This window comes from Cydia pomonella, chromosome 16, assembly GCF_033807575.1.
Source record: "Cydia pomonella isolate Wapato2018A chromosome 16, ilCydPomo1, whole genome shotgun sequence".
NCBI classification, from domain to species: domain Eukaryota; kingdom Metazoa; phylum Arthropoda; class Insecta; order Lepidoptera; family Tortricidae; genus Cydia; species Cydia pomonella.
Window position 1 is genome coordinate 6,577,838 of NC_084718.1, and position 21,606 is coordinate 6,599,443.

Here is a 21,606-nt window from a genome sequence, read left to right on the forward strand (position 1 = left end):
AATATAATGATAAACTAAATATCGGAAGGAAGTCTCTTGCGTTGCCTTGTCCGTGCTAAAAAATCTCTAGGTATACTGATAACTGCAAATTTTTTAAATTAATGTTTAACCAAACCATATCTATTGAAGATTTGAATTATTGAATATAATGTACTCTGCCATTATCTGTTGTCTGCTGTAAATGTATGCAGTTTGCATAAATAGTATTCATGGTAGCACAGTGGCTCAGACGTTAAATCGAACTGAAGTTTGAATGAATGAATGAATATTTTATTGCATGTCACATTGTTGGCAGGTTCAAGTCGTGACTTATATATTTTTTGTCTCTAGTCTTACTTAGTCTAGTCTGACTAATCTTAAAAAAGTGTAGCTGTAAGTTATTTATTTTAGAATGCTTGTTTTTTAACATAAATACATTTTTTTTTGCAAGTCTTAAGTACTTAATTAGTTTTTTCGTAAATAAAGTAATACATTTGTATTTGTTTGTCCTTACTAAGGTCTACAATTGTCACTTTAATATCCTGCTGTTACTCTGTTCCCTTTCTTTACTCTCGTGACAAGGTGAGGCTTTCACCGCCATTATTACTTTGGTGTCTTTGGTCCCGCCTCGGAAACGGTAGCCTTTGTTCTCGTGATATTATTAAATATTGTACGTGTCTCGGGTCAATTTATTTCATGTTTCCCGTGTAAAAGGTTCTCTAGATATGTATAGATAATGTTTTTAGAAATTGTACCTACGTATTACAAATATTGGTACACGATGGGAACATTTCTTATTTTCATGTACTTTATATAGATTCAAACCAAGCTAACACTGCACATGGACGGGGGTGACGGGAGGACAATATTAGAAAAAGTGGCATCATCTAATTTCGCTGATTTATGAAACAGCTTTATTGATACGACATCCCCGCACCGATGTGGGCGACACTGCATTCATAAAACTTGTGTGTAAACGTACATAACGTCGTGTCGGGGATAGTGCAATACCGCGTAATTAACAAAGCCGATAGAGTACCAAATTCAAACAATGTAACAAGGAAATTGGACCTTTCTGCATTTTTTAGTTACTCGGTAGTTATTGCAGTATACCCAACAATAAGTAATTGTATTTCTTGGTCATTTTTGTAATCCTCCGTTTTCGTGTTTAAACATATATCTTGAAGCCTTCTTCAGTCCTCCGCCAAAAAGCCGCTCCCAAGCAATCAAAGTTACGCTCTCCTTTTATTGACATGCTTACTTGGCATGAACATTTAGGTACCCATGTAGGTATACTAATAGGTATCTATGTTTGGTAAGTACTAGTTTTCGTTGCTAAAAAAAGTTATACGAAGAAAAATTATTTGTATTACAGTTTCCTATTTGCACTTAGGATTAAACTTCATTATGAACACTGTTAAGGTGTGATTTTTGGCGTTGTTACTTGTAGTTCCACGGGCTTCCCACTGCACTGTCCGGTCCGATGACGTCACAATTTCCGCTGCCGCAGCGCGCCACAGCGGTCAACCGAAATGCCAATTTAGCTCTGTAGTTTTTACCACACCGACAGAGAGACTGCTGTCGCTTGGCAGTTTAAGTTGGCAGCGAAAAGTGCTAATTTATCTATGATATGTGATAACTCTTATTAATAGTGGCAAAGACACTTATCGCTTACCGCATAGAGCAGGGGTTCCCAATCTTTTTCACCATGCGGCGCAGTTACAAGTTTAGTATTTTGCAACGGCGCCCTTGTAAATTTAAAATCACGGTCGAAAAAGAGTGACATGACGCTATATTATTTACCGATGCGAGCGCTCAAATAGGTACCCGCGAATATTTGTGGTTTCGGATAATGATAGAACTCACGGCGCCCCTCTTTACTTTCTACGGCGCACCAGGGCGCCGCGGCGCACACTTTGGGAACCCCTGGCATAGAGGAAGAACGGACGGAATGACTGTTTTGTTTTTGAACCATATCTCGTTATTTTAGGTAATTATAATTAGTTGCAGTTATTATAGTTTCTATTTTCCTCCGTGAGCTTCTACGGATTATCGTCTTATCTATTGTTTAAAAACCACAAAGGCGCGTGCCACTATGAAAAAATGGTTAGGCCGCATAGGTAGCGTTTATTGAATTACTACTCTATTGAGCACGGAATAAGATTCATTATGAACTAATACAGAATTCTAACAGAATAGCTGTCTGATCTCTATTGGTGCGTCTAAGGTAGGCGACTAAACGCTCTCAAACCAGCTTAACTTGTGACACTGCGATCCGAAACAAAGATACGTATTCGAAGACCTCGCTTGCACTGGTAATGCGAGCGCACGGCTAGCTAGCGCAAAGGAAGCAATGTTATGTTTCTCAAGGAGCAGGTAAAAAACAGGGCCGGATTTTCACACAAATATATTTGGGTGGTTTTACGTTGTTTAATTTAAAGAGATAAAACATAACACTATTTAAGTAGTAGGTACACATCTAACAGAATGGGTTTGTGTAATTACAATAATAACGAGATATACTCATTTTTATAATCAACTGTTTAAACAGTTGTTTGCTAATTTTAAACTTTAAACAGGCTAATTTTAAATAAACAATAAAACAATGGTAAAATAGTAATAAATATGTAGGTATATCCATTTAACAATCCCGTACTACTAATGTTAAAATTGACCTATATGTTATAATTATGTACACTAAAATAAAGATATTATTTACAATAGAGTACACATTTAGTAAAACATTTATACAAATTTATATTATGAGTCAACAAAAAAATAAGTAACATATACATAATAGTGTATGCATAAAATAAATAAATATAAAACAAAATATGCATATCGTTTAGAGTCAAATCACGCTAACTCTTTCAAGCAAACCATACAAACAGTGTCAGTTTGTTAGAAGTTTGAAGAGTTAGCGTTATTCGACTGTAGGTAAAATCACAGAAAATAATGTTAAAATAGTTTTAAATATATACCTATATATTATAATAGATTAAAATAAAGATATAATTTTATAATAGACTACAACATTTAGTAAAACATTTAGTTATACAAATTTATATTATTATTATTATTTTTAACACTGTACTAACAAAATAAGATCATTGTTATCTTGAATGAATAAATTAACATTATTATTAGTCAACAAAAAATAAAGTTATATATAGCTACACAATATTGTACGTATGAAATAAATAAATATAAAACAAAATATGTATACCGTTTAGAATCAAATCACGCTAAATCTTCCAAGCAAACCATACAATCAGTGTCAGTCTGTTAGAAGTCTGAAGAGTTAGCGTTATTCGATGTTTTATATTTATTTATTTTATGCATACACTATTATGTATATGTTACTTATTATTTTGTTGACTCATAATATAAATTTGTATAAATGTTTTACTAAATGTGTACTCTATTGTAAATAATATCTTTATTTTAGTGTACATAATTATAACATATAGGTCTATTTTAACATTAGTAGTACGGGATTGTTAAATGGATATACATATTTATTACTATTTTACCATTGTTTTATTGTTTATTTAAAATTAGCCTGTTTAAAGTTTAAAATTAGCAAACAACTGTTTAAACAGTTGATTATAAAAATGAGTATATCTCGTTATTATTGTAATTACACAAATCCATTCTGTTAGATGTGTACCTACTATTTAAATAGTGTTATGTTTTATCTCTTTAAATTAAACAACGTAAAACCACCCAAATATATTTGTGTGAAAATCCGGCCCTGTTTTTTACCTGCTCCTCGAGAAACATAACATTGCTTCCTTTGCGCTAGCTAGCCGTGCGCTCGCATTACCAGTGCAAGCGAGGTCTTCGAATACGTATCTTTGTTTCGGATCGCAGTGTCACAAGTTAAGCTGGTTTGAGAGCGTTTAGTCGCCTACCTTAGACGCACCAATAGAGATCAGATGGCTATTCTGTTAGAATTCTGTATTAGTTCATAATGAATCTTATTCCGTGCTCAATAGAGTAGTAATTCAATAAACGCTACCTATGCGGCCTGCCCATTTTTTCATAGTGGCACGCGCCTTTGCGGTTTTTAAACAATAGATAAGACGATAACCCGTAGAAGCTCACGGAGAAAAATACAAACTATACGACTATTTATGCACTCGACGGTAGTACGTAATCCGTATTTGAAAGCATCCGGAAATCGGGCCGTCAAGAGGTTTTTATTCAATATGGTAGCCACATTTTCACTTGTCACTCTGAACCAACTGAACAGGTTCTTTAGGGCCCCTATACATAAAAAATAAATATAAAACGCAATCGAAGAATTGTCACTTTTCAGACTAATCGTCCAAGGCCTCTTTCTTTCTTTATACTTTCGTTATTTATTTAAGTCAGTACTTAATCGGATAATTTATAATGGTACACTACATAATTGCAGTTATGGGTAATAGTGTCTTAGATAATAAAAATAACTTGATTAATATTGTCATTATAATTTACTTCATTCCATTCAAATTTTCATATTAATATCATATTATTACACTGTCAATAATAATGTTATTATTTGAAGATATATTATGTATACGATTAATATCATTATTAATGATGATACTGATCGTATCTAATCTATACATGTTTTATGAATCAGGCAAAGTCACCCATAAAATTACATGTTATTGAAAGGAATAAATCAAATTACGACGTTTCACATAGTATGACCTCTTAACACCTGAAGTGTTACGATCATCGACCTCTTCACCCGCTTCAAGGGAATCGCGACCTCATGGAAAATGTAACGAAAAGCTTACCAATTGGCGTTACCTACAAACCCAGTCCGAGATAATCGATAAAGACGTAACTGGAGCATGACGAATGCTATCAGTTTTTTTGCAGTTTTGTGACGTATTGGTAATAACCACTTAAGCTCTGGTTTTTTTTTATACTACGTCGGTGGCAAACAAGCATACGGCCTGCCTGATGGTAAGCAGTCTCCGTAGCCTATGTACACCTGCAACTCCAGAGGAAGCTCTGGTTTCCTAGAGCATCGAACAACTTGATTCCTGATTCACTGTGAAACCTTTTGACATTTATTAGGTAATTGGCGTCATTACGTTGATTTTAAAAGTAATATTATTATGATAGGTACTTACTATGAAAACGGTCACAAATTATTAGTTTGTCCTATTGTAGTTGCTAATAATTTTCAAAAAGTTGAAATGTCCATAGAATTTCTAAATAAAATTTAAAAAAGTAAAACAACTTTTGTTTCCTATACAAAAATGTGAGCTATTATCGATTTTTTTAGTGTGGAATAAAAACCTTTATCGAAATTTTGGGCAGTTATTGCTTTTTGAGCTAGTACTGATTTCGAACCATGATCCAGAGAAATATTTTAAATTCAAGACACTAACAACAAATACCTACCGTCTATTTTGTTCTCTAGTGCCACATGCCTAAGCTTGTTGGAACCGCAGAGATAAAATAGAAGAGAGGAACGCTTTTCGCGTGTAATGTCTGTAATTCTGACGACCGGTCTGGCCTAGTGGTTAGTGACCCTGCCTATGAAGCTGATGGTCCCGGGTTCAAATCCTGGTAAGGGCATGTATTTGTGTGATGAGCATGAATATTTGTTCCTGAGTCATGGGTGTTTTTTATGGATTTAAGTATTTATATATTATATATATCGTTGTCTAAGTACCCACAACACAGCCTTATTGAGCTTACGGTGGGACTTAGTCAATTTGTGTAATAATGTCCTATAATATTTATTTATTTATTTGTTTAATGTCGTTTCATTTTGGCACATCTTTTTGATACGACCGCATATTTCCTCGTAATATTAAGTTTAGGCCCTAATGAAAACACTTTCATAGGTTTTATAAAAATACTTTTACTATTTATAATAAAAAAATAAGCAATACATATATCACTACTTATCCACTTTGTTTTAACTCAAAACGTCGCATATACAGACGCGACGTCACAACCGTCACAAGTGATTTTATATACCAAATAGCCGCTGGAAAAAAAAGACACTTCCGTTCCGTAATTAATTTGTAAAATAAACTTTTCTTTCAGAATATTTTCATAGCACTAAAACCTACGTCTCGTTTATATTGCGGTTATATCAAAAATACATACTGTATTAGCGTCGTTAGATTCTTCTTTATGTATTGTAGGGTTGTGAGTGATATTTACTCTACCTATTGACTATCATTACTTGATCTAATAAATTTCAACTCGATTGAGTAATATGCAGTTCATAAGTTAATAAAAAAAGTTACTTATAGTTACGCTCTCATTTTAAAACGACTAGCTAGCAGTGTTGGCCGAAACCATTATAAATTGAATCGTAAACTGTAACCGTCCGTTGCGGTTACGGTTCAATTTATAATGGTTATTTGTAATTAACATTCGGCCAACACTGCTAGCTAGATTGCTTTGAAACTTTGTACTTATAATAGGATAAGGTATATCGATACCTGTAATTAGTTTCTGTAGCTTCAGATACCATAGTTACAAAAATACAGAGAATTTACATACAAAACTGTTTTTGCTGTATTTCGTTTGTATTATATACCTTACGTCATATGAGCAATGTTTAGTTACGATCAAACACGTAGTTTTAAAATGAGAACAACGGAGTTTGTTTGTATGGGAAGCAGAAATTCGGCCGAGCATGCTGCGGATTCTTCATTACCTCAGTAGGCGGAGCTGCAACTATTACCACGGAGGCCCCAGTTTCCAACTTTATATCAACGCAATATCGAAAAACAAACACAAACTCCACTCAAAAGCGGGTAAACAAGGAAGTTCTGCGGAAGTACGACCGACCGTTGGTCTGATTACGGCACGGTGGAAATCGGACCGGCTGACTTCGAGGAACCTAAATGTGTTTACTTGCTACCTATATAGCTTAGGTTCGATTTGATGATTTCTCAGACAGTTAATTTTGGTTGAAAGCACATGTCAAATCAGTACTTTTTTATGGCCCTCTATTGTTAAACTTCGTTTGGTAAGTATTTTTTTATTTTGTTTTAATATTGCAATCAGTTTGTGAATTTTTGAAGACAAAAGCATAATATTTACGCCGCCGCCGTCCGATTTAGCTACTTAACAAATTTATCCAACAGAACACCCTAATTGTAAAATTTAAAAGCCCTTAGCTTTCAACGCAGATAATTAATTCACAAGATTCTTCGCAAAATAACGGGAAATGAATTACATGTTTAAATCAAAGCTAGCAAATCTGGGTCTAACTGAATTATGTTTACGAGGCACAATCGCGTGCGCGATTTGTAACCTCGTTATTGCAGGCCTAAGCAAACTTGACTGAATGGGTTCACGAAATAACGTTTTCGTTGGTAAAGTGAGGAGCTACTGAATGGAACAGTTGATGTAATTAGCGACATGTCACCTGCTGGCTGTGGTGGAGACAAGTGAATTATAAAAGCTGGCAATGTCACGTACCTAATACTACGAAGTTAAAAAAAATGTGTAATATGTCTCTGTTTCTCTCACTTTCAATGTATTTGGGATAGCACAGTTCATAATTATTACGAAATTCAATTCGATGTATATGTCGCAGGGAAATGATGAAAACAGGGATTTGAACAAATCTCTAAGGGATATGATCAAATCACGCAGGATGTTAAAATGGCGAATCCATATCATCATTTCCCTAGAAAAATCAGTAATTTGACCAAATCACTGACTCTGTTTAGTGTAAAGACAAAATCGGCCAATAAACGCGACACGCTTTTTCATTTCACTAAATTTGTTTAGGAATTTGACAAAATCCCTAACTTCTAGGTCTTCACACCATAAGGATAACAATAGATCAATCTGGGACTCTCAGATTGATCTATTGATTGAGGGAGTTAAAATAAATGACGTTAGGTCAAGTGAAAGCGCTTTACAAAATATACCTGCCCTAAAAATATAAAATACTGATATTATTGAACCTCAATGACGCTGGCGGGGACTAGACATGAAATACCTGATACACTGTGACGTCTTCAAAAGACAAACCGTGCTGCCATGTTGTCTATCCAGTCTTTATCTTTTACTAGTCTCTGATTGTAGTCAGACGAGACTGATTATTGACTCGATTCCGTTGATTGAAACGGGAATTCGTTGGCATGGATGTCATGATCCAAGTAACTTTTCAGTTGTATGCTAAAAATTGAAACGCGCTCAAAATTAAAAAAAATATTTAATAATTTTGGGTTACGAATATAAGAGCAGAGGGAGTTTTTACAACCCTAGCGATAGCGAGGCTTTCTGTCTGGGGGCTTCGCAGACTGCGTTCTCCGATCCGTTTTCGCCACTCACGAACCTTTCACGAGTCTTTAGTTTTTGAACTGAGCTCATCCGAAGAATCTATGCATTATTAGTTCATTACGTATTGTTTTTAAAACAACGAACTGGAGGCGCCCCACAAGAAAAGGGTCGGAACAATAAATAATAAATAAATAAATAAATTCTTTATTTGGCAGGCAAGAAACCCAAAAAAAATATTATAATGTACATAATAAAAGGTGTAAAAGAAAACGTAAAATACAGTAAAGAATAAAAATAAAATAATAATACTACTTATAACCTAAAACAATGAAATAAAACATTTACAAAACTTTGCACTAAAAATGGCCGTTCTCGGACCGGTGCAGTTTTCGCCAATGTTTGTTAAATTCGTCACTGTAGTCTTTAGCTACCAGTGGCAGAATTTCATTGTTGGAGGCTAGCAATCTCGCCCGGAAGGCAGCCGACCTGGCTCTCAGAATGGCGAAGAAGTCAAGACTCTCGCGTCCGCGAACATGCCCTTCGCACTGCAGAAATGGGGTAATTTCAACAAAATACGAAAGGCGTTGTTGTATTGTACCCTTAACGCGTTGAAGTGCCTGGTGTACCTGTTCCAAATGTTCAATGCTTATCAATTATCAACTCTATGGTGTTATCCGACGAATGGACAACAAAAAATGGACAAAAAGAGCCACTACATGGGCGGGACCTCCCGGTAAAAGAAAGTCAGGCCGCCCACTCGAAAGATGGACCGAAGAATTAAAAAAGTTTGCCAGCGACGATTGGGTAACAATAGCCCAAGACAGGGGAATGTGGAGTAAAATGGAGGAGGCCTTTACTCGTCAAGAGGTCCTTAATAATAATAAAAAAAAAATAATAAAAAAATACTAAACTTATTGTACAAAATTACCAAAATGCATGTGAATTAGTTTGATAATATTTAATTTAATTTAATTTATTATTGTATTATTTATTAATTTAATTATGAAATGTATTATTAAGGAATTAAATGGCTTAAATAAATAAAATAATGGTGTTATCCAGTAGATTCATAATGAACAATCGTATGTGTAGTAACACTTTGGGTGTCCGACACGCGTCTCACGCGTTAAGAAAGCGCGTGGCTCTCCAGGTAGATGCTACCGCTGGTTAGTACCTACAATCTATTATGTAGGTTACGGCTATCACGATAATTGACAAACAACAAATAGCGCCCCGAACCTTCTATTATGGCGCTTCCCGTTTGCGGTTGTAAACACAATATTGATAGATTAACAAAACAAATTCGTTTGACGAGCTCAGTTCAAAAACTAAAGACTACTTAAACGTCGCCAGCTATCGGTTCTACGAGCAACGGTCTTCGCCCGTCCCTTTAAGCCTCTCACTCTTACTAAGTCTTCACTCTTTTGAGCTATTATATCGACTGCCTTGACTCTCCAGTTAAGTCGGCTAATAGGCATTATTAGGTAGCTATTGTCTGAACTATGTATTGTGAAAATTTAATATATTGCCTTGTCTAACAACACACGCCGCCTAGCAAATCAAACTCACTTGCTGGTGGGCACGATAGCCGTTTCTCACCTGAAAACTGTCGTATGTGCTTATATACATTTGTCACATACAACGTTTTAGCTACGGTACTGTAGGCAGCTATAAATTATTTAAATTTGGTGCAGAGTCCATTGTCAACAAGCAGTATGTGTTGTTCAATGCAATTATTTATGTACTGTACTGTGGCATTTAATCGTAAAGATTTAGTATAACCTTCATCAGCACTCACTTACCCTTAAATAATTTACTTGGGGTCGGTTTATATTTTCTTTTCTTAAAATCTTCATTGAAATAAAGGATGTCTTTTCTTTCAGCACGTCTTTGTCTTTTCGCTGTCGTTCGTCATCCATCTCATAATTCGCATGCCTTCTTTCTAATCAGATAGTTCTCGTAAACTGTCGCCATTGCAAAAACCCTGTGCTAATTTGGCTTTTACATCACGGATAGATAAAAGTACAATACGATTGGTAAATGTAATTTTAGAAATTAATAAACAAACTTGAACCATCTGCAACAAGCGCTTACATAAAAATTAACTACAACGGTAAATTAACATAACTCATCCAATTCCAACGGACACTAATCCACCGCTCAGCTCGTACACCACAACAGACAAAGGGCGCACTGCCAACTGCTGTCAGTCGTTTCATTTATCATGCCCTTTTGCAAATCCTTTTAGTCGATGCCGCGACGAGTAAATAGGAGAGACTGTCAATGTTCCGAGAGATATTATAATGTCTCTATCATCCTTCTCATCTCATGCTAAGAAAAGATTGCCTTTACACTTTAAAGAGCTCCTGTGGCATCCAGAAGACTCAAGTCGGTTGTTTATCAGATTCGCAATTACTTACGTCTTGCAAACACTTAGGTTGCGTTCACATTAGGCAATTTACGTTAGGAATCCCGAATCAGACTAACGGTCCTTATTATTTACCCATCTCTAGTGTCGACCTTTCAGGTGGATCCGAATAAGCGGCTTTCTGTTTGTACAGATGGCCGGTGGGATTCATTTACATCAAACAGCTCACCAACGTGGTAGAAATTTACTGTTATTCCAAAATTTACTGTTATTTTAAAGCAGTCTGCTTTCTGCAAAAACCTTGTAACAGCACAAAAAGCCATGTCGATAAAATACTTATATACATAAAGGGTATTTCATGGGACGTTGGTATTCGTAAATAATAAGACAAGCCTCTGAATAGAGAAGACTCGATTGAAGTGAAACTCTGCGAGTACTATGTTAATTTAGTTACCTAATATTGATATTTTGTATATGGGAGAGTCAGTTTTTTTTCACGGTATCGGTAAAAGTGTTCCCAGTAAAAGTTGCTCATTATAGCCTGTATATTCAGCCCGTAAATTACTGCAGGTGACTACATTAATACCCTGTATGACCTGTATGTATAACGTATAGATACCTCTAAAGAAAGAGACATCACCGCGAATATCCGTGGAACGTCCTTAACAATGACAGGTACTTACGTCCCCGGGTTTACAGAATTAGTGTTAATCCCACGGACGCCTTTGTGAAGGTTAATTACTGGCGATTAAGGATAAGCCCTTGGTCCGCTTCGTGTCGTCTGCGAAGTGCAAGGTAACCGGGACGGTAAATAAGTCGATTGTAAAGTAGGGCAGCTTGTGTCTATAGCAATAGTAAAGGATAAATTGCTAAGCCAGAAAATCAGAAGGGGACAAAAGATATGAGGCGTCACGTACAACTTGCGACAGATGAAATGAACATCGCGAGGGATTTTACCTTTTATATGAATAGGGAATATTACGCAAAACTCTGCGTAGTGGGCGTTACTAACAAAAACACAGGGCCTACCGCGAAACACGAAAATCGGAATTTCGTTATCTATCTCTCTATCACTCTCCTTGCATATTCGAGATATAAAGTAGCAGATAACGAAAATTCGATTTCGTGTTTCGCGGTAGACCGTCTGTAAGCAAACCGCATTGATGCGTCAATGTCACAGTGAAAACTTTTCAAAAAACTGTTTAACGCAAAGTATGTATAAGTTGGTCTATGGTTTACAATATGTGGTAGTGCTGCGCTCTGGTGGCAGAACGTTGCAGTTATAGCTCCTATTACGTTGTGGGTGTCCATGGGCGACGGTCATTGGTTACCATCAAGCGATTTGTCTGCTCGTTTGCTTTCTATATCATAAAAAATAAAAAGTATACATTTACAAAAATAAAAACTTTCCTGAGTTATATCATGGATGTTTTCAATTTACATATTTAAGTATTTACCTATATCGATCTATTATGTATTTATATAGGTACTTATAGGCCTCTTGTCGTCTAGTAAGGACCAGTGCTGGCGAATGTTAATTAAAATTGACGATTAACCGCGTAACCGTTGAATTGATCCGTAAACTGTAACCGTCCGTTACGGTTTGCGGTTCAATTTGTAATCGAATTAATGTTCGGCCAACACTGGTAAGTACCCACAACACAAATATTATTGAGCTTACCGTGGGACGTTACGTTATACGTACGAGTGTTTGAAATCTGTGATAGTGTAGCCAAATTCTGTTTTGCAATTGGCAGTTCCAAGCAGAGCGCTGTGTTATCGGCCACTGTTATTGCAAGCGAGTCCGTCCTTATCTGCTTCATCGCCGAATTTACATGTATAGTGGCTTTACTGTGGGACGTCGAACACTGTGCCAGTATGGTGCCAATAGTAGGAACATAAAGAAATAAATAAGCTTCGACGAGTGCTCACTCCATACATAGATAAAAAAAACCGTTATATAATAACTAAGTACTGAGCGAGCTTTGTAAAAATTTTTTTGTTTATATTGCATCGGTGGCAAACAAGCATACGGCCCGCCTGATGGTAATCGGTCTCCGTAGCTTATGTGCGCCTGCAACTCCAGAGGTGTTACATGCGCGTTGCTGACCATCACACCCCGCACCCTCGTTGAGCTCTGGCAACCTTACTCACTGGCAGGAACAACATTATGAGTAGGGCTACTGTTATTTGGCTGCGGTTTCCTCTAAGGTACTTCTCTACTTGGGCTCCGCTGTGCTGTCCCCTACTAGGGCTACTAGCTACCCTACCACACAAAGCGAGATGACTATAACTTATTTATAATAAGATTTAAGCTTAACAAGTATCAAGTGCTGTGCTATGTCTACTTGCTAAGTTAACTATGTACTTAGTTCAAAAAGTAAGTAAATATGTGTCCGTTATTACTGAATAAGATATTTTATTATTATTTTTTTTATAAATTTTAAGCGAGTCTTACCATATCTCCCATCTGCCATCACATATTTTCCGACCTAAATTTGGCTTGCCTATATACCTATTTGGTTTATGTAGGTATAAGCCTTGAGAAAAAGTAGGTACTTATATGCTTCTTTGATCAATCAATCACATACAATCGCATTAGATCTTATCACGGATTTATTGTCTGACTTTTATTGAATCCGACTTCCAACGGCTTTTCTATAATGTATTGCCTACTTGTATTCCCAAAATGTTGCTGAATAGGGACAAAACTTAAAATGTGATTTAGCTGAATATTAAAAAAAACGTAGACAAATTATATCATTTGATTGAATATAATAGTAGAATTTATATGATACAATTTGTGTGGGTATTTTCTAAGAACCTATTAAGTAAATCACATTTTAAGTTTTGTCCCTATTCACCCCAGCTGTCCCTATTCCCCCCAGTTGACGGTATCTATTAAAATAGAAGCACTTTCTACTGTAGCAACGGTAACCAAGGTGCTTGGGTAAGCTATGCAGTAGCTTAAATGTTGCCAAATAATGAAATAATTTTGTAAATATTAGCGACATTCAAAATTATCCCGGTTTCGAACTTATTCCAATGCACATTACATAAATTGTTTGCACATTACACAAAGGAGGTGAATCATAAGGTAAAGGTTAGACACCCTTCACCTTATGAATCACCTCCTTTGTTTGCAAACATGTTTATCATACAATTACTAAGAACACCTATATCAGTATTATCAAAACCGATAGCAAGCTTATGAAAGCTTTATACGTAGGTGTTGACTTTCAGGTGCGATGTGTGTTAATGGCTATATAATAACTGTTATTCAGCATGTTTCACAGGCAACCGAACCTTGTAATTATGATGATTTATGTTATGAGCAATCCTTGATATATTGAATGAACAGCTTTAAGTGTTTTGACGAAAACAAAGGAATGGACAAAGAAATACCCTTCGGAATAAATATTACCGGAAACAGAGTTGAGTGCACGTATATGGTAATGTAATGACTTCGATGCAAATGCGATGGAATATTGAGTTAGCTGATAAGAAGAAATACAGGAAAATGGTGTTTGTTTGTCAGTAAAATCTAAGCAATAGGGAATATTACGCGAAACTCTGCGTAGGTGGCGCCACTACCACAATCCATCACAATCTAAGGGTGTACCGCGAAACAAGAGAATCGAAATTTCGTTTAGCTAACCTCTCTATCACTCTCGCTTATTTTAACGATAAAGAGGCATATAACTAAATTTCGATTTTCGCGTTTTCCGGTGGGCCCTTTGTAAACAAACCGCCTTGATGCATCAATGTCATCATATTTTATTATCTGTGATGACTTGTCAAAAAACAGTATGTATAATTTACTCTATAGTTTACGATAGTTGCTAGTGCTGCACTCTGGCGGCCGAACATTGCAGTAATACTACACAATTGTTATGGATAGCAGCATAAGATAACAATGTTTGTGTCTTCAGTTTATTGAATTATAGGAGGGCGCTATACTCGTTCATAGTTGTAAGTTACATACTTAGTTTCCTGCTACCCAAAGGTTATCTGGAAGACATCGCTTTTTAGCGATGAGATGGCCTGTTATTACCTAGCCTTAAACCTGTCTCATTTTCTGTTTTACTTTTAACTTTATGGTTCACATAAAAAATATTGACTTCGGTACTAGATAATACGAAGAATAATAATAATAATAAAATAATAATACAAACATTTATTTCAGACCAAATTGATCCATATATGGTTAGTTACAGCGTATCTTAATAACTATGTTAGTAGCACAGTACAAAAACAAAAGCAAAAAATCAAAAAATCAAATACGATGGAAAATAATACGATGGAAAATGAATTATGCCACGGCCGTCATATTAGAGATGGGATATTGGCGACACTGAGAAGGTCGCGGGCCATTTCTCGATAAGATAAGATAACTTCAAGACTGGGAAGAAGTGGTGCACTCGAAGAGAGGCCTGCAATAATACTCAGCAGTGGGCGATCGATAACAGACAGAAGATGATAATTATTATATTTTTATATACGTTATGGGTTACACCGAAAAATAACAATGCAAGTGCGCAGTAGGTTAACAATAAAAAGCCTTTAGCTAAAGCACTGGGGGCCTAGCCAAGATGACAATCGTGAAAAAAAACCGAAACTTAAATTATGTATGTCACGTGACTTTTTTTGTAGCATCTGTCTTTCCAATACATTATTTCTATTCGCTTGTCGTTTGTTAGGTATCTTGGCTAGGCCCCCTGCAGTCTCCGAAAATTAGACAGTAATTATCCGCTAAACTAGCTTCACTCACAGCGCTACGCCGTAGCTCGTAGCAAATACTTCACGTTAAGAGGGAAGGAGCACGTGATCGTCCATATAACAAAAAGAGAAAATGTTTTTCCACATCTAAATATATTCCGTTCTCCATGTTTCTTTTTTATATTGTTATTTTTTTTATGGAAGATAGGCAGGCGTTTGACCACGATCACACCTGATGGTAAGTGATTAAGTGATGATGCGGTCTACAGTGGAGCACGCTTACCTATGAGATACCTATTTACTCTAGCCTTGAAGAGATTCAGATTGTAGGTACTCATGCGGAAACACAAACTCGGGCAGGGCCTACTACTTGGCAGTTCGCATAAGGAATGCGAACTGCCAATAATGATGATGGACGAGGAAGGAATGGAGGATGGTAGTATGTTATTGACACAATGAACATGTAAACATGCAAAACAAAAAAAAAGTAGGTTTTTTCGAACAAGCGAAACCTATAAACCTAGAATATATTATGCATAAATGTGATTTGTTAAGATTTAGTTAGTGAAAACCATTTTCTCCCGAAATGGAATTTCATAGAAAAAGTATCGTTATTTCGTTCGGATCGCAAAGCTATTCTTCCCTCTTAAAATCCTTCGTAGAATATCTACGGTGACGTTGTAGGTATCAGGAGGCGCTTGACTAGTCAAATAAGACAATGAAGAAAAATGCTGAAAGCTCGCTCCATCAAATAGACATCATAATAAGAGTATATATGAACGCTTTTCTTCTCTATGATATTTTCATTTGGTTGCTCCTTGTCTGTGGCTGGCACTGTTAAAATACATGTATTTATTTATGTATAAGGTTCCTGAAGGGAAATGAGGCCTACCTAAATTCAAATCGCTTTAAATCGTTATTTATTAAATATAGATTTTGTTTAAACTCTTTTCTAGGAAGCAGCAATTTGCCATGGATATGTAATCATGCATGGCGACAGAACGGTAAGATAGAAAGTAAAAAAAATGGAAATATATTATTATGGAAATGCACTGTCAAGCTTTTGATCGTAGCATCGTAACCTTTCAAAGTAATTTGCCTGTCTAGCCTAGAGACTAGCGTGATGAGGAGCAATTTGCATCCGGTCCGAGTGGACGCGAGGGCGAAATTTTACTACCATTATTCTCATATTTTGCTCTAAAATACGATACGTAGAGGGAAATGTATTACCTACTTATTTTTTCATGAATGTAAAGTAGTGTTAGAGTTCATCTAATCTAACTTTGCACCGACATGAAGAGAACAAAGTGTGTCAAGAGAATCAAGTATTTTCATACATATTTGACATTGCCACACTTTGTCATGAGTTAGCTTTGTCCGACAGTTTTGGACATATATTTATGAATAGATATCTTTTCTGAATATTAACTAATGACAACACCGCTTATACATAATATACATATACTTAATAAATAAATAAATACGTAAATAATAGGTAAGTAAATATTTTTTTTATTTACAATGTCTGGTTATGTTATGTAAGTATTAAAAACCAAAATGGCTGTAAAAATTTTTAGTATATGAGTTAAGGTTATAAAATAAATGGGCTTTAAAGTCTAATTTTCTTTCTTGTCCCAAATAGGCATGTTCGAATTCGAACCTACTATTACTTATCCCTACTAATATTATAAATAAATATATAAATCAGAAAGTTACACTGTATGTCTGTTACCTCGTTAAAACCGCTGAATCGATATATGTACCAGAAAGGTTTGGAGGTAGTTTGAGGCCCGGGGAAGGAAATAAGATAAGTAAATTATATCAATCATCATTTCAGACGAAGTCACGGGCAGAAATTAGTAGCTTATATTATGTAAGCCTTAGTATTAAAGGAACCCAAATCGTTAATAAATAAATAAATAATAAATATTATAGGACATTATTACACAAATTGACTAAGTCCCACAGTAAGCTCTAGGCTTGTGTTGAGGGTACTTAGACAACGATATGTATAATATGTAAATATTTATAAATACTTAAATAGATAGAAAACACCCATGACTCAGGAACAAATATCCATGCTCATCACACGAATAAGTGCCCTTACCAGGATTTGAACCCGGGACCATCAGCTTCGTAGGCAGGGTCACTACCAACTAGGCCAAACCGGTCGTTAATTTTCATAATGTCCAAAAAAAGATGCATTTTCCCGAACGTTATTGTTGCAAACGGTATCGTTATGACATCACGTGTTTACCCTTTTCCAATACAAAATTATAATGCAACATACATGCAGCCATAAATAACAAATGCATGCAATTAAAAAGTGTTGGCATTCCTTTGTTTATTCTAATTTAAACTGTGTAGCCTTGTGCAGTGCCAGTGATTACGGGTGCAAACCCGTGGCTACATGTAAATTGCTGAATGATTTGCCCTAGGCTGAATGTCACGCGAACTCTGTAATTTGCCACATGACCGTTCGCATACACGAACATTAAGGTAATCTTCGACCTTAAACCGACTTACCTCATCAAAACATCTGCACACTCTTAAAGCAGTCAATCACATTCACAAGTATAACGGAAGACACTGCCGCAGTTTTCGCCTACCGTCCATCCACGGCGCGTTGAATTGACATGTTTTACCCACGCATGGGTGCCAATAAAGCTCTGAGGGGCCTCTTTTTAGTGATGAAAAGGGTCTTTCATTGAAACCCGTCGTACCAGGCCCGGCCAAAGGCAGCGAGCGCGCGAGCCGGCGCGCCGCCGTACTTTGACTGAAAGCGCGTTCTGAGCGTCGAGTGTTTTTTGCGCAGGCGTACTTCAAAACAGGATCGGTTGGGCTAAAAACATTTTGATTCCCGAACGACTCAAGCCCTCCAGAGTTCGTCCTGGATAGTATGCCTTATCAAAGAGGTATTTAAGATCATTTTGGCATGGTTGTCTTAGTTAGTTGGATTGTTTTTGGTGTAACATTGCGTGTGCCGCACTGCACACGCTGTATGTGTTTGACAATAGTGGCTCCAGCGGCTGTGTTCTGATGACGTCAATGTGCTGAAGAAGATGAACGCGCGGCGCGCTCACCTGGAAACCGATTGTGAAAGTATCTACAAAGGCAATGTTTACGTATTTTCTTTACCCATTCATGTTATACCCTCGAATACCTTCTTGGGGGATGAAAATAGCGCCTACAATTTTATTATATGCAATGATGCTTAAAATTAAGGTTACTAATAAATAATAGCAGGATGTTGTTAGAGCTAAATCTGAAACTCTTTCCATTTTTTCAAATTCTTAGATATAATATAATAGATATAATATTAAATAATCTCATATTAAATTTCACAAGAGGTAATCGCCTAATCCTTTTCAATAATTGAAATGAATTATTCTACCAACTCGTAGTCCTAAACCAAAGGCAATTAAATAAAATACCTAGTCGAAAATAGTTATACGTACCCAAAGTATCGTCGCACAACGGTTTCAATTTGTGTGAATCTCGGAATCACAGATACGATAAGGTATTTTAAGGTGTCTATTTCCGTTCCATTGTTTGCATACGATCGGTCAGCGCTCTTGAACCGTGTCTAATAAAGAACCTAACGCTGTGGCATCGTTTGAAATAGAATAGGCTTAGGTTTGGAATTGGTTAGTTTAGTTTCTACTTGGGTTTGTTTCGCAATTTCCAAGTAAAGTCCTGATTTAGCTACTTGGCACTTATCTGACAATAAAGTCATAGTTGGCTTTTCACAATCTTCAAATAAGCTTATCTGGTTATGTGGGATGTTTTATCTGGCTGTTACTTTATTAGTTAATTAGCTATCCAAAACTTTGTGACCCAGGCCATTAGTTCGAAACAGAACTATTGACACAGAATGAAACGAAAAGAAGAATTTTTATTTGTTATCGAATTTGATTTTTAAGGTTTTTGGAATAGATCACTCATAAGCTATAAGACAACCTGTTACCTCTATCGAATTGTCTTTGTTTATGTTTCTGTCCACGTATTGTAAACTGTGTGGGGTGTCAATAAATATTTTACTGTGGGTATGGCGTTGGTACGTTCTTGTATAGCCGAAATTGCAAGTGTCCATAGATTGCGGTGTGCGCTTACCATCAGACGGGCCGCTTCCATGCTACGAGCCTCAACCCTCGTAGTAATATAAAGACAGAACGATCTCAGTTGAAATCCTGGGTGTCGTTTATTATATTACCTACAGGATGTTTAAAATTCTAGGCAGGTAATGCATTTCAGCCATTAAATTAGCATTAGAGCATTGGAGTCCCCGCACTAATCTACAGCGCAGATGGTAGCTACTTCGAAATTTACGCGGTTATCACACTGATGAGAATTCGCACGTTACTCCGGTGTATGAGCGTGACAGCGCTATGCATGTAAGCGATGTCCCGCTCGCACACCGGAGCGACGTGCGAATTCGTGTCCAATGTGAAGACCGCCGTATGTATACGGCGTGAACCGCATTAAACACACCCCCTCTTACACCATTCTGTGTTAACTATCTACTTACAAAAATTAAATAATTAAAGGCTACCAATATTACTAATTAAAGTCTTTGTACATACAGCCTGCCTAAATGGTAAGCGCCAGCTATATTATTAGGCTATTAATTGATTATTTACTGTGGCCCATATAGCAGCTAAGCGTGATCAGTAACTGTTTTATTGCCAATATTACAATTCTGTTACAAAATAACTTCCCAGTCAAAACACTAAATAAAAAACATCTATATTTAAAATGAAAACGTTCGTACAATACTATTACCGACCTTGTGAGTTGTGCAACAGTTGCGTGTGTTGCAGCAAATTATTTATTATTCTACTTACTATCTTGTACAATTTCATTAGTTGTGTAAGAATATAGAAAAGGTACGAAAATTTCACCTACGATTAACAACCTTCGATAGCTCAGTTGGTAGAGCGGTGGACTGTAGAGGTATATCACTGTCATCCATAGGTCACTGGTTCAAATCCGGTTCGAAGGAGTCTTTTTGTCTTTTTTTATGTTTTGTTTACTAACGGCAACTTCGGTACTCGGTAGTAAAGTATAATAAAATGTATATGTATTTGTAAAATTGTATCTAGTTTATGTGTTTGTAAATAAATATAGTAGATAGTAGTAATTAAAATATTATCATTATTGAGCACTGTTACGAACTACACATTCATCATAGATTTGGTTAAAATAATAGTATATAATTTTATTAAATGTCTGCAACAGGCAAAAATGTAAAAAAATTAAAAATACTACAATATAACTATATATAACAAAAACAGAGTAAATTTCGTATTTCACCGGTAGAGTGATAACTTGATAACATTATCTTTGTGACATTTGCGCCGCGTTATCTTATTGATCATTTGTTATATTTATCATAAAATATAAAAACACAAAAAGAACGCTGCGGACAGGATTCGAACCTGTGCGGGTAGAACCCAATGGATTTCAAGTCCATCTCCTTAACCACTCGGACACCGCAGCTGATAAGAAGAGAGACGAAATATCGCACCACTTTCAATATACTTTATTTTATGGTGTTAATGATGTTTATATCATCATTTATAACAAATAAAATTTAATGTACAACACCATGAAAATAAAATTATTAATACACATATGCGTATCCCAAAATACAAGTAAATGGATAATAAAGTGATCGACATGCGCTTTTGTTGTAAATAATTACCTATTCTCGTTAAAAGGTTCAATAGATTCTGATACCAAACTCCTTCTCACTATAGACACGTCAGGCAGTTTTCTATACAACTGCAAATCTGTTTATTTTTAACAAAAATATCTAACTGCGATTGAAAACAGTGTGCTCACAGTGAACTTTGTCTACACTGCACGTAGTTTGGCAATTCGACACTAGGTCGCGCTGTAATAAGCACGACCCTAGTTTGGCTACTCGCTCCTAGGCGGCGCTGGCAACTTCAAATGAGACAACATAAAAGTATTTGTTTAAATTATAATTATCATTTAACTATGAAGTACTTGTCAATAGTACCTATAGTAACCACACAGTTATTTAAGTAATTAATCACAGTTAATTTAGTAACCAAACAGAGCAGTAACTATATGCACCGTAAAATGTATTATTATTAGACAAGGTTAAACATAAATTACAGTAGGTAAAGTTTTAAGCAATATTATTTATTATTTGATAGCTACTCACTTATTTTGTTGCCATATTATGTTATACCTGCATAATATACCTAGGTTTCCCTACAAATCTATAATTAGGAATTTCAAAAAAT

The 21,606-nt window shown here is 35.9% G+C and overlaps 1 protein-coding gene and 2 non-coding genes across 3 annotated transcripts in view; 1 reads left to right on the forward strand and 2 right to left on the reverse strand.

Moving 5' to 3' along the window:
• The window catches only part of LOC133526688 (inner centromere protein B), a 94,919-nt gene extending 76,401 nt beyond the window's left edge, over positions 1 to 18,518 (reverse strand). The window contains exon 1 of the mRNA XM_061863397.1: positions 17,858 to 18,518. The gene's annotated coding sequence lies outside the window, so the exon portion shown is untranslated. The remainder of the gene's footprint in view (positions 1 to 17,857) is intronic.
• Positions 18,519 to 20,245: 1,727 nt separating this feature from the next.
• Trnay-gua (transfer RNA tyrosine (anticodon GUA)) lies at positions 20,246 to 20,333 on the forward strand. Its single transcript is given in 2 exon segments — positions 20,246 to 20,282; positions 20,298 to 20,333. It is a non-coding gene; the product is annotated as a tRNA-Tyr (tRNA).
• Positions 20,334 to 20,748: 415 nt separating this feature from the next.
• On the reverse strand, positions 20,749 to 20,830 carry Trnas-uga (transfer RNA serine (anticodon UGA)). Its single transcript has one exon. It is a non-coding gene; the product is annotated as a tRNA-Ser (tRNA).
• Positions 20,831 to 21,606: the final 776 nt, after the last annotated feature.